Source organism: Thermobia domestica, chromosome 2, assembly GCF_964235325.1.
Source record: "Thermobia domestica chromosome 2, izTheDome1.hap1.1, whole genome shotgun sequence".
In the NCBI taxonomy this organism is placed as follows: Eukaryota; Metazoa; Arthropoda; class Insecta; order Zygentoma; family Lepismatidae; genus Thermobia; species Thermobia domestica.
In genome coordinates, this window is record NC_137455.1 from 283,421,961 (window position 1) to 283,439,933 (window position 17,973).

Sequence of the window (17,973 nt, forward strand, 5' to 3'; positions counted from 1 at the left end):
TCATTAATATACTTTTCACTGAACATCTCCAGGTGCTCAGAAATGAGAAGACATATGGGTACATTATCCTATATAAATTTTAAACAGTACTGTACGTATTACTTTTATATGTGACATATTTTCAATTATAAAGAACAGCTAGAACTTATTTATAATCTTTAGAGTAGCTTCAAAGTAAATATAATTCAGGTATACCTAGATACTTGAAGACTTCATGTTTAACAACCTTGCATCGCATACTCCGATACGCATTATTCCACTATCCTTACATACAGTATTTAAAACACCTTATAACTGAGGACAAATGCTCAGAGCACTGTGTTGATTTCAGATTTTCCTTGAGAGGAACAGGGGGCTTTGAATACCCAGGGGTGAAAAGTAGTACTGCGAAAGTACGGATAAGAGATTGAGCACGATTCGAGATATGACCACGGGTCTGGGGTTGGGAATCTCTTAGTTCCATGGGAATTTCCCCAGGCAAATCCTTGAATTCATCATTACCAGGACAAATGAAACACAGGAAGTAATGGTAAGATGAAAATTCCATCTGACGATCAAACTTGAAAAAAAAAAAAAAAAAAAATACCGAGCTAGGCATACATGTAGAAAAGATTCTGCTTAATGTATTTCAATGTGAAATCTCGCTGCTGACAAACGAGGTAAATATAATTAATTCGACCAAGATCGCAAATTTTGACGAATACAGCCACAAAAATAGAAAGTATTATGATTAAGAAGATTGAAATTAAAGATGTTACAATCATTAAAAACTGTACCCAAAAAATACTATAGAAGATTCACTGGTCGTACAGAGTTTCATGAACCAAAAGTTAGAAAAAATACACTTTTTTGTGAATTAAATTAAGAAATGGAACTAAGACTAAAATACTATAAAAATTGGTGCTGTAAGTGGAATGCTATAAGCCATTATAATCAATTGAGCAATTTTCTCCTTTTGTGCATTTTATAAAAGTATTGTTCTGGAACGTTTTTATTTACTATTAATATTATTTTATTCTTAGTTATAAGATGTTTGCACATTCAATCAGTTTCTGAAATATATTCGTAATTTCACGATGGGAAGCGTAATTCATGAAGATATTTTGGAAGTTATATATATTCTTCGAAATTGCATTCTGTCGTTTTCCTAAGGAGTTCGCACCCTTCTTTTAACTTAAACTAGAAATGCAAATAACTGAACAAAGCAACGTTTGTTGTAACTGTGTCTCAGTTTCGCCAACTAACTAAACAAATTGGCTTCATAGTGTCTGATAAAACCAACATGTTCAGTTAGTTGGCGAAACTGAGACACAGGTATTATTTTAAAATAAAAACAAACGTTGTTTTGTTCAGCGATTTGTATTTCTAGTTTTTCTAGGATTCCATCTTTTTAGGTCACCGATGATTCGCAAGGAGAAAATACTGCCGGAAGATGCACATGAAACAGGATCTAAAAACTGATATCGACCTCTTTTTCCAGGATCCAGGATGCATCGTTTTTTTGAAGTTCATCAGTGTCGACTATACGAAGTTCTCTTACTCGTCGACAGAGATTCGAAGTGGCTGCACACATGAAGGAGCACAGACATCTCGTTCATGAACAAACTTTCGAGAATCTTCTTTGGACGTTGGACTTCAATTTACCCCTCTTCAAATTCTTCTTGTCCTAAATCAGCGCTAGAATGCGAATAAATTCGATTTCTCCAGAAATATTCAAATCCAAAAATAAAAATAGTCAATACGACTGAATATCCAACGAATTATTTGTACCTTATTCATAAATATTCTTATTATATCTTATTTTGCTCTGCAAATTGTGGATCGTTCCGTCGCAGGAAATGTTATATTACGACAGAGTTTCTTCTGTTTCACATGCGAAACCCCTTAGAAGAACAGAATAGATAATTTTCAAATCAAAAATTCTGAACAATATTTTTAGAAGTATCGATACGAGTGGAAACGCCAGGGCATTTTCAAGCGATGGTTACGGTCACTAACAACTAACTCCAGAAAAGCATGTGCGATAAATGCAATGTTACGATAGCCAAAAAAACGAAGTTTTATTGTATTGTAATGCATGCAGGATTTGTCATCAGTCATACTGGTGTCTAGTAGTGTCTTTGAATACCTTCTGCATGATTCAATTATTTATATAGGCTATATGTTCGAAATTTTCCAAAATAGTAGAAATATTTATTTACTTATTTATAAAGAAGAAAAGAACTGAATAAAATTATTTGTTTAAAAGATTGCATATAAATTTGAGAATAAAAATACAGAAAAAAACATGCGTTACATAACGAAGACGTAAACCCCCCTCCCCCTTGTCACACTTCGTAACGGAAGGCCTAACCAACTCCCCCCTTTCGGGTTACATAATATGCGGACGACCCTTAAAACCATTGTGTGGAAGAGAAGATTACCAAGAAACGCAGATGTGTTGTAAGAAAATGTTGCATACACTTTATGAAACGCGGGAAAGCAATAGTAGAGGATGAAATTCCGTTAAACAGATTAAAGAGAGCCGGTAAAGAAATCTGGAGAAGAACTTCATATTAAATAGTTACCAAAAATCACAGTCTTAAAAGTGTTGTCACAATAGCGCTGCATAATAAAAGTATTGTTGTTTATGAAGCACTATCTGAATTACTGGAACATCTATTAGAAAAGTAGCTAGATATCGTCCAAACAAGAGAGCAGACTGGATTTGAAAGCAGATGCATCAAAATAATTCATATTTCGGTTATAATAGAAGTGATAGCTAGTTTAAACAAGTATGAATGAGCCACGTGCGTGCGTTCAGCGATTAAAAACAATGAGTAATGGTATCAATGTTTCTAAATTTAGCAGTGTCGGAAAGACCTACATCAAAGTTATTGGAAGCGTCTTTGAACAATACATTAGTGTCGCTGCATAAAGATAAGAATCGACGGAGCTCAACAGGATGATACCACTTCTCCCAAGTTTTCTACAACCGTACTTAAAATACGTGTTTTGATTTTTCAACTTGGAAACTATATATATATTCTACAAATTTAAGAACAAGATAAACATGAATCACCGAAGAACAAATATACACCTCCCCCATTTTCATTTCACAAATTCACAGAACTCCAAAATATGATAGAATATTTTAATTTGAAGAGCAAGCAAATTTTATTGAAAATGAACGGAAGTGATGTTTTAATATATTCGCGAGAAACTCTAGGATAAAAGTGGAACGTGTGGGGATGGAAAGGAATATAGTCATCGTGCATTACACTATTCTTCGTAAATATTCCAGTTAGCAGTAGTGACTTTTTTCTTGTTTGGTTTTGCTGTGTGTAGGATGGGTGTTTTGTGTAAGTTTCTCTTACTATAGACGTGGAGCAAGTCATTTTGAGTTGGAGTCAGTGATAAACGTTTGTTCATTGTGGCAGTGATTGCACGGGTCACCCGAGTCTGTGTCCCGATTCTTAGACTCAGACAGACTCGCAGCAGCCGAAATAGCAGTTCTACATTACTTGACAACAGAATTTTATAGTCGATTCATGATGTCCAGTTCTCGAGTTTGAATATTCAAGTTTTCGATTCACAGTGTGGCACTTCTTATTCAAGGTACCATGGCTTGAATATTTCCTATATAATTTCATATTTAATCGACTTCTCATACTGAAAAAAAAAATAAAATAATGCAGTGGTTTTGAATAGGCTAAACCCTATACAAAATGATTTAACAAAGCACTACTTAAGCTCACCAGCATCTCTTATATTCTATACGACACGCTTTACGTGGTCGCGTGATCAAAATTAGATGATCCCTATATGAAAACCATTTAGCTTGCCCTTTCTGTAACTCTCACGCGTTTATATTCTGATAGACCATGTACTTATCTTTCAGTGCAATGCGTTGACAGTAGAATACTACATTCACTAATGCAGAAAAAAGCACATAACAGAAGAGAAAGACAGATGTTTTAGTAAGGAAAGGGAAAGAGAGGAGAGAATCGTACTTGCTAGACTTACAGTAGAAGTCTTATACGTAGTTGCTATGTGTGTGACGATGTTTCCTCGTCCTTATGTTACGCCAGATCCGTCCGTGTCACGGGTCGCAGATCTGATTCGTTCCGGATACGCATGAGGAAGTCCGTAACCTGTTCCATAACTAGATTTTGGAGGTCACTGCATAGCCATACTCGTTAACAATATGCGTACAGAAATTATGTCTCCTGACAGGCTGGAGAAAATAGTTTTACACGGAAAATGTAGAATTATATGCAATCATGCATTATATATATATATATATATATATATATATATATATATATATATATATATATATATATATATATATATATATATATAATATATATATATATATATATATATCCAACCCATCTTACGCGAAGGCCCTCACGATATACAACTACAGTATTATGCGAGCATTTACCACTTTGCTATTGATACAGAAGGTACAGGACGTATTCACGGAGAGTACACCGAAAAAAGACTCATACAAGCAGATTGACAGGGAAAGAGAAAGCGTGATTGGACCCAGGAAAACGTAGGAAATCGCTTATAGTGTTTTTATGAGACGAGACGAGAAATAAAGTTTTTCGTTCCTTCTCGATTCTCGAAGAATTCTTTGTCGTCTAGTCTCATCTTGAACTTTTTTAAGTCTCGTTTTGTAAACTTACGTACAAAATGTATGCTCTGATTTTTCTTCTTTGTTTCATCTTGACGAGAAGTCTACGAAGAGTGTGACGTAACAACATTTAAACCATATTTATTATTGGAGTATATTGACTTGCGTATTTTAAAATGTTGATAAATGTTCCTCATTGTGTTTGTACAAACACTCATCAATTCATAGTATTTTACTGTGAATAATGTAACGCTGAAACTGTGTTTGAGATCGAAGACGGGTATGGCCTACATGGCACGAGAAATTTCACGTATCGTCTCGATTCTCAGAATTGTCATGTTTTCATGATTCTCAGAATTGTCATCTCTCTCGAATTTGAAAATGTATTTCTCACCTCGTTTTCGAGATGAGAAATTTTTCGTCTCATATGTAACATTTGTTTCATGTGCAATGTCTTACACATTAATAACCTACTGACATTTGCCTCTGCCCACAATTACTTCCGTGTTATCGGCATGAAACACTCCTCTTTTTCCAGTTGCGACTGTTTGATTGACTTTGGCATAGAGGTACATATGGAGAGACCTGAGGAATCTCAGTAACATTTCATTGTTACGGCCAATTCTACCTATCCACTGTTTGGTAAATGTTCATTGAGAAATGCTCTTGCATTAATTGTAGCGGAGAAGAGCTCCAGTTTGTAAAACTATGCGTCCTCTTCAAGTTAAGATATAAACCAATCTCAAGCATATGAAAGTTAACGCCGTTTCCTGCAAAGAAAGTTTCCTTCTCTATATGAGGACAAATAGTTATTAGCAACGTTGGAGGATTTCTCGCATGCTTTCTGATAAGGCTTTCACATTTCTAGACGGAACAAAAAAGGATATTCTACGAAAAGTTACAGTATATCCACAGTTATGCATTTGGTGAAATATCAAAATTAATTAAATAACGTACCAACACTCACTAAAAGTGAGCAACAGAGAGTGCATTATTTCCATTAGTTGAGTATCAATGCCTAATAAATAGATATTGGACTTTTATGCACTTAAAATTCATGAAATATGCATGCAACGATGCTGTTAAATGTGTTAAATTATGCACTAACAATACCATAAAAGAGAACATTTTCAAACATGCATCAAAGTTGTGACAAAGTTTTGTAGTTGCAATATAACATCGAAAGTGTACTTTTAACTGTCATAAAATAAATTCTAAAGAGAAGTCCGTGAAAGCTACAGTTTATATACTCCTAACTTTTTAAGACACACAAACTAGGAGATTAAAATAACCAGTGATATGAGAACACGATCTCTAATTTTCTTTATATTTGTATTTTAGAATGCATTCACTTTACACAAAATAATACGTCTCATTTTTCTACATATTTCCACTGTACCAAATTATTAAAAAAAAAAAAAAAAAAAAAAGTTTTCGGTTTTAAGGATTCAGTCCTTCCCGTAATTAGCCTTACAGCGTATCACAAGATGCTTCTCTTCATTTTTGGCGTCAGTTTGTGACATTTGTAGCAGAAAATGACCTGTTAACATCAAATGATGTTACTGGACAATATTTATAGAGAGGAGCAAATTTAGTATCTATATTTTCTGGCAAGTTGAAATTTAACCCTTGAAGGTATTTTTCCATGCTTCAATTGTTTTGTAGTCGGAGTTTCTGGCAATAATATCAATTTCTTTTCCACAGAGCGCACGAATTTACCAGGACCTGACTGAGTTCGAGCCGACCGAACTTTATGAACTATACCCTGGCCGGTGAACGATGATTTCTGACAGCTTTGCACAAGGCCACGGCGAGCGAGCAGAAGACAGCAGGTCAACCAACCTTAGGCTCAGAACCTGTCGCGTCTCCGGGTTACATGCACAGGACCGACACGGCGTAGGGCCGACACGGCATAGGATCGACACGGCGTAGGATCGACACGGCATAGGATCGACACGGCACAGAACCGAAACGGCACAGGATCGACACGGCATAGGATCGACAGCAGAACTTTCATACGATCGAAATAATAAAAAAATACATTATTTTATAATTACGCAATATTAAGTAACAATTATTTTCTTAAGGATATATAGGAGAGAACCGTCATACGATCGAAACGGCATAGGAACGAAACGGCGTAGGATCGACACGGCATAGGACTGAAACGGCACAGGGCCGACACGGCATAGGACCGAAACGGCACAGGATCGACACGGCACAGGACCGAAACGGCATAGGATCAATCAAAATGTAAGTGGTCTACACTAGGATAGTATTTTGGTATATTCACAATAGCAATGAAGTTTTTCATAGCTCAGGGAAAAGTTGAGGTTTGCCAACTAGAAGGAAGGGGAAAACGCCATCAAAAGTATTCCTGGGAGAAGATTCACCTAACGGATAAATCAAGTATACTGTTCCAGCGCACTTCTTGGTATCCTTATGCAACGTGTACAACATCCCTTGTTTCTCCACTTTTGTTGCTTCTGTGCACAGAAGTACCATATTCCACGGAATTACATATTACGAGGAGGAAACCGTTTAATGCAGCTTACTTTTTCCCCATATGTATTCTCACTATATTTGGAATCCCTGGGTCCTGTGGAGAATTCTTTATAATCAAGTGTGCAGGCGGGACATAGAGCCCGGTTCCTCTATTTACATCTAGAATTTTTTTCCTTTGCTTCAAGAGAGCTTGGTTTCTCCTTTATACCAGCGTTAGGATCGAGTCGAGCCAAATCTGGTGTGTAGTTTCGAGTATTCTCTTCAAGTATCTTGCATAGACAATATAGGTTATCAATGATACTAGTACTACTATTAGTACAACTTTTATTATTATTATTAATAATAATAAATAATAATTATAATTATAATTATAACAACACTGTAATTAAACATGAAAGATACGCGGTCTGTATTTGAATACTAAAAATCTAGTTGATTGCTAACCTCGGTAGTCGTGAATTCTAGGAGTCAAGGATATTGTTCACGAGCTTGTGAATTTGGGTTGAGGGTTTAGGTTGAGTATTCGGGCTCAAGCCAAACATTGTTAAAAGTTATAGGGCACTGGCCAAATATCTTCAAAACTGTTCGCCCCGAGTTTACAATTGTCAAAACTTGAGCAGCTCGGCTCACAGCGCACTCACTATCGACCCGAACCGAGAAGTGAGCCGAGCCAACAGCTCACCGAACCGAGTCAGCTAGAGCCTTCGGCCCAGATGAGCCGAACCGAGCAGATGGCTCATCCCAACCAAGCCAGCTCGAGCCGATGGTTCACCCCAAGCGAGCCGGCTCGAGCCATCGGCTCAGTTATTACTTCCCAAGTGAGCTTCTTATTAAAAAATCTCTTGTGGTCTCGATATCGAGACGAGAAGACATGCGAGCAGTGTTTCCTCTAGTGAGCAACATTAAAAGTATTCCATATTACTACTTAGCTTACATTTCTCATGGCTTTCGCTTTCTAGTGTAATCAGGCCATGATTTCAAAACGAGTTAAAACGTAATAATAATAATAATAATAATAATAATAATAATAATAATAATAATAATAATAATAATAATAATAATAATAATAATAATAATAATAAATATAAGTATTCCATACATATAGGAATGCTTTTGACCAAGCACACAAGAAATTATATTTTGTCCATTTAGCACTATCGTTCTTTTGTCACTCACAATTATTAATATTCATATAGTAAATATCTTATAATTCTTATATTTTAAAATCAATTGACAGGGCTCTGATTGCTTTTATGAGAAATAAATCTTTGGTTTTATAGTTCCTACGCAGTGGCGATGATCGTGCGTCGTTTCGGTCCTATGCCGTTTCGGTCCTGCGCCGTGTCGATCCTGTGCCGTTTCGATCCTGTGCCGTTTCGTTCCTATGCCGTGTCGATCCTGTGCCGTTTCGGTCCTATGCCGTGTCGATCCTGTGCCGTTTCGGTCCTATGCCGTGTCGGGTCTATGCCGTTTCGATCCTACGTATTCTATGCATATAACTTGCACAGGCATAGAATCGACAGGAGTTTATAATTTGTAAGAGCAAAGATTAAACAGATAATAAAAATATTATTTTTTAGGCACATGATTAAAAGTTAAATTATTTCAGAGCAGCGGCGTGAGAGCAAAACGGCACAGGACCGAAACGGCATAGGATCGACACGACATAGGACCGAAACGGCACAGGATCGACACGGCACAGGACCGAAACAGGTTTCTGAGCTGAATTGTCGGTCGTATGCCGTGTCGATCCTGTGCCGTGTCGATCCTGTGCCGCATCCCCGCGTCTCCATGATAACCACCGAACATTGTCAAACCTTCACCCTCCCATCCTCAACGAGGAAGCAGCCCCCTGCGCGAGAAGCACATGGCAATACCGCACTCCTCAGCCGTCCTCGCGAGTTGAGCTGTCAGAAATCGTTCTCCGGCCAGGGTATAGAGCTAAGCATTCACTGAAAAGCATTCGTCGCGTCTCTTGTTCCTGAATTGATGTCTACACGATATTACAATGTCTTTATAATTAGACACTATCAGATTTCTCTTATAGATACTATCATATTTCTCTTAAAATCTTGGCAATCCTAAGCGTATTTGCTCTGCTGATTGGTTATTAACATTACTGGTCCTCCATAAATTACACATTCTTCCATCCTTCCAAGCAAAAAGCCGTTCTGTTGCATAGACACGTAAATGCATTGAAAATACAAACTAAAACTGGATTCAATCCGCGCTATAAGCATACATCTAAAGTAGAAGCTTATAAAATATGCTGAATATGTTCTTAAGCATTAATATAAGTAAGCGCTAACCTTTGAAATATGCATTTATACGCACTATAAACCTTCAAATACGAGCTGTAATATTGTTGTTAGAAACCCCTTCCTAGTTTAACAGAGATGCAAATAAAATATGCATTTGCACAAAAATCTTATGTCTACTAATATTTTTTTGTTTGTTTTTTAATATACCGCACGAATAATATTAACTTATGGTTTAGTGGAATACAGGAACATTTGGAGTCCAGAACAATTCTTGGGGGAGAGATTATTTTTGTTGAGACTGTCCCGGCTAAACCGGGACTTCTGGAAACCTATGACTCTACGAGGTTTTTCTAAACCTAAGAACCGAACGTTATTTGTTGGTGCAGTTTCACTTCTCGTCTGATGCGGAAGATCACATAATCACTAAACGTGAGTTTCTCTTTGAAGCTATTATCCTAAATTTTTGCATGTTCATGCTCAAGGACGAGTGAAGGTTTCGTCTGGTTTACAATAATACTTGCACGAGTTACAGCTTATGAGCTTAACTTGCAAACACTTAGAAAACACCTCTTACACAAAAGTGAAGCATTTAAAATTTACAATTAGTCTGTCGAACGCTAAATGTGTCAGCATTACAGGCAAATCCGAATCACGTATACAGTACAATCTCGAAATGAATGAAAAAAAAAATAATAATAATAAAAATAAGATTACACAAAGCAATTTAAGAAAAAAGTTTTTCATATAAGCTAGCGCTTGTGCACATACATTAGTATCTCTGAATGAAAATGTGGTACTGAATAATGCTTATAATAGGTTTATTTTCCAAATTTAATTAAAGAGTACGTGATACATAACAGTCACATTCCGTATGCCGTTGTTGAGAGCACATTTCATTTCCTGCTACGGTTCTTGTATTTTCTTTTGAAAGCACAGTGACTCAGTGGTAGAGCGCTCAATTCTGGTCCGAGAGGTCCCTGGTTTGATCCCAGGTCACACGAGTTTGTGGTGGACAACATCGTGTCCGTGGGTTTTCTCGGGGTTCTCCCTTCTCTCTCATATTCTTATTTCATTAATTGTTTCATATCCATCATTTTCAGGAACCATTCATCTGTTTTAGCTTTTATGACGTAACCATGGGACGTAAAACTATAAATTTCTTTAAAAAAAAAAATCTTCATATATCATCGCCTTCCCCAATACACTTAAACAGCGGTGTAAAAAAAAAAAAAAAAAAAAAACTTAGTGCAGTTTCGTCCGGAAGATTTCATCAAGAAGGAGGTTCAAGCACTTAATCTTGTTCTTTCAAAATATGCGTGATTTTTGTTCGCGTATCTTAATATGGAAACGTCTAGTATTGCATTGTTCAAAATGGGGAGGGTCAGATCCCGCCCCCTGCATTCACCATTGGTAGTGAAGAACGTTTAACTATATAGTAGCACAGAGGAACCTATTTTCTCTGATCCTGTCTCTCTCTCTCTCTCTCACACACACACACACACATACACCCCTGTTTGTCTACCCTACAAAAGGTGTATGCAAGCTGGGCCATAGGAAAACCGAGTATGCACTCATATCTACTTTACCAATGGAGCTATTTTCCTGATACGCTCCCAAAAGTTGCGCCAGCGATAAAGCTACATTTCCAGATGCACCAGAATGCAGTATCTCGAACCTGACTGGGTACGTACAAGTGAGCACCCAAAACAACTGGGCATTTGCAAAAGGAGTAATTATAACAAACGAAGACACTAACAAACAAACAAAGATATTGTGTGTAAAATGTGTAAAATGCGAGTTCAGTGAGTAAATGTGAGCAATGCAATTAGAGCAATTCCTTTAAACACTAGTTAACTTTGTAGCAAATGAATCACATGGATATATGCTGTTGACTTTTTTGGGCCCTCCAATTTCTTTCCACATTTTCCTTTCCACCAATTATTTAATAATCATTCACTCTCATTAATCACCCGTCGATTATAAGCTATAGAGGATAACCAAGGGATATAAAACTAGAAATTTCATTTGATTTCAAATGGAATACTGCATTGATTCAATCCCCGAAGAAGTTAGTTTGTGGTGGACAACATCGTTTCCATGGGTTTTCTCGAAACTCTCCCATTTCCTTCCACATTCTCATTCTACTAATTATTCCATCGTCATTCCCTTGCCTTAACCATCGTTTCCCTTAACCTAACAAGGATATTTGTGGGACGTTAAACTGTAAGATTTAATTTCATTTTGAAATGGAATGGCGAGACTAAAGTAGGGTTATATCTGTTTGTTTTTCGATGAAGGTTAGGGTTTCTTTTCAGCACCGAGGCTGTAAGAGAGACTTATAAGTTAAGGTGGAATCCGAACCACTATAATAGTTCAGATTTTATTAATGCTTCCGTGAGACCATGTGACCAAAGAGGCACGTGCTAGCTATAAGGCCAGCGGGAGAACAATATTATATGCCTAAAGAAACACGAGACAAGATACATTATTCATACCAGGTAGGAGACCCGGGTTCGATTCCCGGTGGGATCTCATGTGGTTCGGATTCCATGTTAATCAGTAGTTCTCCCGTCTCATATAGCCTCGCTGCTGAAAAGGATGTTAAACTCAAAATCAACTTAACTCAAATATTCGTACCACCGAATTTAATATTTTTGTTATAACGTCGAAAATGAAGTACTAAACGGTAAGAATACTGCAAAAGAAGACGAAAAAGGCAGTACGTTTAAAAGTGACAAAGGGTGGATTTTAAGAGGTTAAGACATTATCGTGTTACTTCAATTAACATTTAGCAACAAAACACAAATATACTATTATACTATTGAACGTCGTAATCTTGTATCAATTAAAATGTTTGTTTCTCTGGAATATTATAATATATTTGTTTAATCGAATCAATTTATCTATTTTACTGTTTTAGCCGTACTAACTATGAAACAAACCATAGCTTATGCTAATATGCAATGTTGTCAATTTTAATGCGAATGGTTAGCAATAATCTGTGCCTTCATTTTTTTGATAACTTTTTTTTATCCATTTGTAGGATTCAACTGTTAATTTAATGAAAGAATAGCGAGAATATTGGAAACCAAAATTAGTCACCAACAAAACTTGATCCGTGGCTTCTACATGTGCACAATTGTTCTCTCGGTTTTCTGTCTTACCGACATGCTTCAAAGACTCACTGCCCTACGAAATATTGCGCAACTCAAATGCTACACAATGCTTAATATATGAGCATTATATAACTACCTATGAGATTTCGTAGTTGAATTTCCCATCTTCAGGGAATAAAACCTAATTGCAAGATTCTATTCAATAATAATAATAATAATAATAATAATAATAATAATAATAATAATAATAATAATAATAATAATAATAATAATAATAATAATAATAATAATAATGTGTAACTGTTATTGTTCGACTACTGACATTTGTGCTAGCCACTTGATAGACATACCTGTATACTTTCAGTTGAGTTGATTTTGAGTTTAACATCCCTTTCACAGCGAGGCTATATGAGAAGGGAACTACTGATTAACGTGGAATCCGAAACACATGAGCTCCCGCCGGGAATTGAACCCAGGTCTCCCACTCCAAAGGCGCGCACGATAACCGCGTAGCAACGAAGAAGCATATTTGCTTTCGGCGCAGTTTTCATTTCTCTATTGAAAAAAAAATCGATATATTATTGTTGCACTGCACTATACTTGTATATACATAAATGTACTACCTCAGTCTCGAATCATTACAGGATAAAGTTAATGTCAATTTAGCAGTACCTATACAAAATCCTATTTTTCAATATAATCCTCTCTGCTATTACATACTCCAATATCACCACCACAACTAGAGAAAGATCATAAGTCTAACCTCGACGTCGTAGAATCTCCACAGCAGGAGAAAACTTGTTTAAAACGATTTTTCTTCCCTGGCCAATAAAATAGTAGAGCCGTATTTAATAGTTGCACAAACCAGTTTGCATAACCAAAACAGAAATCGGAATTAAGGTAATAATCGATGAAGCAAAAAAAAAAAAAAACTATTAGAACGGGGAGAAGTATAGAGGAATCAGGGGTAACCACAAAACCTCCAACAAAATCCACAACAGAAGATGAAATACTGGACTTCGCAAGATGCAGAAAGCGTAGGCACTGTGCTTTTACCCATAGACGCCGACACGAAGAAAACATTGGGGGGGGGGGGGGCTCAACTACTCTAAATAGAAACAATGATTTAGGGTTAGTTGGTTGAAAACCAACTGGTTTTAATCAGAGTGGATTTAGACACCTTGTAGCCAGGGACGTAGCAGGAATTTATTTCGGGAGGGGTCCAAAGCTTTTCGGGGGGTCCAAACACAATTTCAGGCTAAATTATATTAAAAATTGTAAAATTGCCCCTAAAATTAGACTAAATTTACAAAAAAGTCCGGATTTCGGGGGCGGGATCCGGACCCCCAGGGCCCACCCCTGCTTACGTCCCTGCTTGTAGCCTAAGTTCTCCCTCCCCCCGCTTCGTTTGGTTAACAGTTTTCATTCACTTTCTCACTATTTACGTTCCCCGTTTCTGTGCGTCAATAATGGACTACTGACAACTCATCACAATGCAGTTGCAGTCCTCTCAACTGGTCTAGTGGCTAGCGCGCGTCCATTTGGTGCACATAGTCCCGGGTTCGATTCCCGGTTGGAGAGCGTTGAACTACAGTGGGTCGGATTTCAGCTTAAATTGTAGATCCATGTCTCATATAGCCTTGTTGCTGTAAAGATACGATGAATAATAATCAAATCAACTCAACAATACAGTTGCAACAATTCAGAAACGATAATGGCTAAGAATTCACTATAACCAATAAACTGTTTAACCTTTTATCTCATAATAAGTTCAGTTAAACCTCTTAATAACGGACATCAATGGGACATGACTATTTGTTCATATATGAAAGGCGACTGTAAAAGGGAGTGTTCTCTCCCGTAACAATACATATATTTGTGCTGGGAGGCAGAAAAAAAAAAAGTTTGAACATTTCCAATGTTTGAATGATACGAGACAATAAAATAGATGTAGGAATAAGATATGATTACCAAATTGAAATTTCTTATTAAATTGTAATATTATGTTAATATTAACTTACTTGTATTTAGTTGATTTTCTTCTATCCAGGTTCAGGTTTGTAGGTGGCAAATGGAGAATTACTTCTTTTTCATAGCAAAGGTTTGCCTGCGAATTTCGGTGCGCATTATAAATTCGTCTGCAATAAGATCAAGATCGAGTCCTGCAGAAAGTTCTTGATGACAATTTAAAATTGCTAACGCGTTGAGCCGTTTTGTCCCATCGTAGATAGGACTTTAGTCATCTTAAAGAAGAAATGGATCTCTCCGCTAGTGGATGGTAGCGTCAAAAATAATCGAACGAACTTAACGATTTCTGGCAACATGGTTTGAAGATAAGTGTTTTGCTTTAAGAGGTCAAGAACACACGCGAAACTTCGGAAAGGTTCGGAGCTAGTTTGTGTTTTGCGAAGATCAAGTAACATATCACGATGTAGCTTGAGCCGTTCGATATCTATATCGTCTTTGTAAAAATCGTCTATAGCACTAACATCATTTGTTTCACCAATGATAAACCGTTCACAGAGCCCTAGAAAATGTTTTATTTTAGTATCAAACCGTGTTTCTAAACACTGTACTGCTGTGTCAATAGTTTCAAAATATTGTTGACGATATAGCTGCTGCGGGTTTTCATATTCATGGGGATTATCACCTTGATTGATCCGTTTTGGAAGTTTTCTTGGTCGCGGGAGAGCTGGTTCTGAAAGCTCAAGTTCGTTTGCTTTTCCTACTACATCTGCCCAGAACGTGTCAAATTCAGTATCTGTTCGGAAATTCTGCAAAGTGAGCTGTAGGCTGAAATCATATTTACAGCATCTTGAATACATAAAGTTTTCTTTTGTAATGCTGTATTTGCGCTATGTATGTGACAAAACAGCTTCATTAGCAATGCGAGATGAAAAAAGAAATCGAACGAGTGCATTTGAACCAGGAAGCCATGTGCTTTGGCACCAGCATCTGACTTATCTGATAAAGATTGCTCTGACATAAAATCCATAAGCTCATGGTAGTTAAGGTAACACGACTGAAGAGAGACATGCCGTACTGTCATTCTTGTTGGACAAAACGGTCGTAAATTAATCGACTTGTCATTTTCACTTTGCAGTTGATGAAAGAAAGCCAGTCTCTTAGGGGAATGTTTTACAAAAACAATTATTTCCCTAACCAGGTTGAGGACATTTCGACAGCCTGTCACATTTCTTAAAGTATCTTGAACAACCAAGCTAAGAGAGTGAGCAAAGCAATGTACATAAGAAGCCCTCGATTCTAATTGAGATACTTTTGTTTGAAGTCCTCCACGTACGCCAGCCATATTGGAAGCGCCGTCGTAACACTGGCCTCTACAATACGTTATTTCCAAACTGAAACGTAGAAGAACATCTTGAATTATTTTGAAAAGCGTTTTTGACTGTGTGTCATTTGTTGAGTAAAAGCCTAGAAAAATTTCATCAATTTCAAGATCGTTGGTGACTATTCTAAAGCAAAAGGAAATCTGTTCTTTCACTGAGATATCTGCTGTTTCGTCAACAATCAAAGCGTAAAACTTTGTGGATTTTATAGTGGACACAAGTTGCATCACTACAGCATTACTCATAATTGATAACATTTCGTTACATATATCGTGTGATATCCATCTTTTCTCTCTCTCTCTCGTTCAAGCCACAACTTAAGGATAGGGCTGTCTTTACTTCTCAACCGGAGCAAATGATTGAAATTGCTTTTGTCGTCAGTATGACCCCTTATAGCTAGTCCCTGAACAGCCAAATAACGCAAAGAAGAAAGTATCTTCAGTAGGGCAATTTTACTCTCTTCCATCTGAATTCTTTTACCATCAGAGAGCTGGGAAGATACATTGATCTTGCTATTCAGAACATGAAGTTTTGAAAACCATTCTCAGTGACAATCAGAGCTTTCATGTTTTCTCATTCTTTCCAGCGCTTTCTTCCAATTACGGAAACCAGTTTCAATAAAGGTTAACTCCATTTTTGATGAAAACCTCAAAAGTTTTCTCTCATATGCGTCTTTGCAAATTTTACAAAATGCCGCGTCTACTTTAGCGTCATAAAACAACCAAGGAAACTTATCACCCCAATGTACCTGAAAGGGTCTTTTATTTGATATAGATCTGTCTGTAGATGAAGACGGCATTGAAATTTCCTCTCTCTCTTCCTCAACAACAGAAGCACTACTATCAATATTGTCAATCACTGAAATAGAAGATTCATTTTGCACTTTTTTTTCGTTCTCACTATAAAACGATCCAATTTTCAAGTGTTCAATTAACACTATTGACCCGCAAATAATGAATGAGTGAATAAATAAAACAAACACCACTAAAACTCACGCTCCTCTTCTTCCAGAAAACTGAAACAATAACACGTCACCACGATAATATTTATTTCTTCTGTCAACATTATCGACAAACTAACACACCGACACGACACGAAATCTTTGGGACAAAACACATCGGAGTATACGTTATTACTGACTGCGTTATCTCCACAAAATGACCAAAACTCAATATTTGAAAATATAGAAAGAAAAACTTCAGAACAAAGAAAGGGAAGCAGGGTTGATTTTCTGCAACCAGGGGTCATAAACCCCTATATAAACTAGCATGTTGCAACTGCTAGCAGGGAAAGTTCAGAAGGCTTCCAGAATTCCTAGAAAGAATGGCGCACTATACTTGTCCTTTACATCCGCTCATATAATAATAAAATGACGGTAATTCTCTCTCTCTCTCTCTCTGTTTTGATGCTCCAGGAAGACAATACTCACCAATACAGTCACCAGTAAAGAATTGAAGCTGGGAACGGGAGAAAAAAAGTATTCTCTTTCCTCTTTTCAATAAAAGTTCTGAAACGGAAAAATAGTTGTTTGACGACACTAATTTTACTAAAGAAAACTAAATATTATATTCTGAAACTGAAAACGCACCTGAGTAGTTATTTTCTAAAACTGTCTGGAAAAAGTATTTTGAAGAAATAATACGAAAACATAACTGAAATATTGGGGGGGGCTCAGCCCCCTCATCGGTAATATTGGGGGGGGCTGAAGGGGTCTGAGCCCCTAGGTTCCGGCGCCTATGCTTTTACCTATTTTAAACGTCCAAAAAGCGAGTAGGGCCAACTCTTGTTCTGGAGTCAAATATCAAGCAATTGTAATGACAGAACAAATCCTATAAATAATCACTAAATTACGCAGACGAACAGTGCTAGTGGACACCGGATCGAGCATTTCCATCTGGCCCTTCGAATATTTACTTCCTGGTGTTCAATTAATATAACATAAAACAGCGGTTAAATGGATATGAAATAAAATTAACTTGAAATATGTAGCAATGGTATCATTCAAAGTTGGGAAACGAAATTCTATCATTACTTTCGTATGATGAAGAAATCATGTATTCCAGTTATTTTTGGTTTAGACTTGCTAAAACACTTACATGTTACAATCGATTTAACAAAGA

General features: G+C 36.8%; 1 protein-coding gene across 1 annotated transcript in view; it reads right to left on the reverse strand.

Annotated features, from left to right (window-relative positions):
- Nucleotides 1-17,973, reverse strand: part of mal (molybdenum cofactor sulfurase) — a 177,594-nt gene that overhangs the window by 41,602 nt on the left and 118,019 nt on the right. The gene's annotated exons all lie outside the window — the stretch shown is intronic.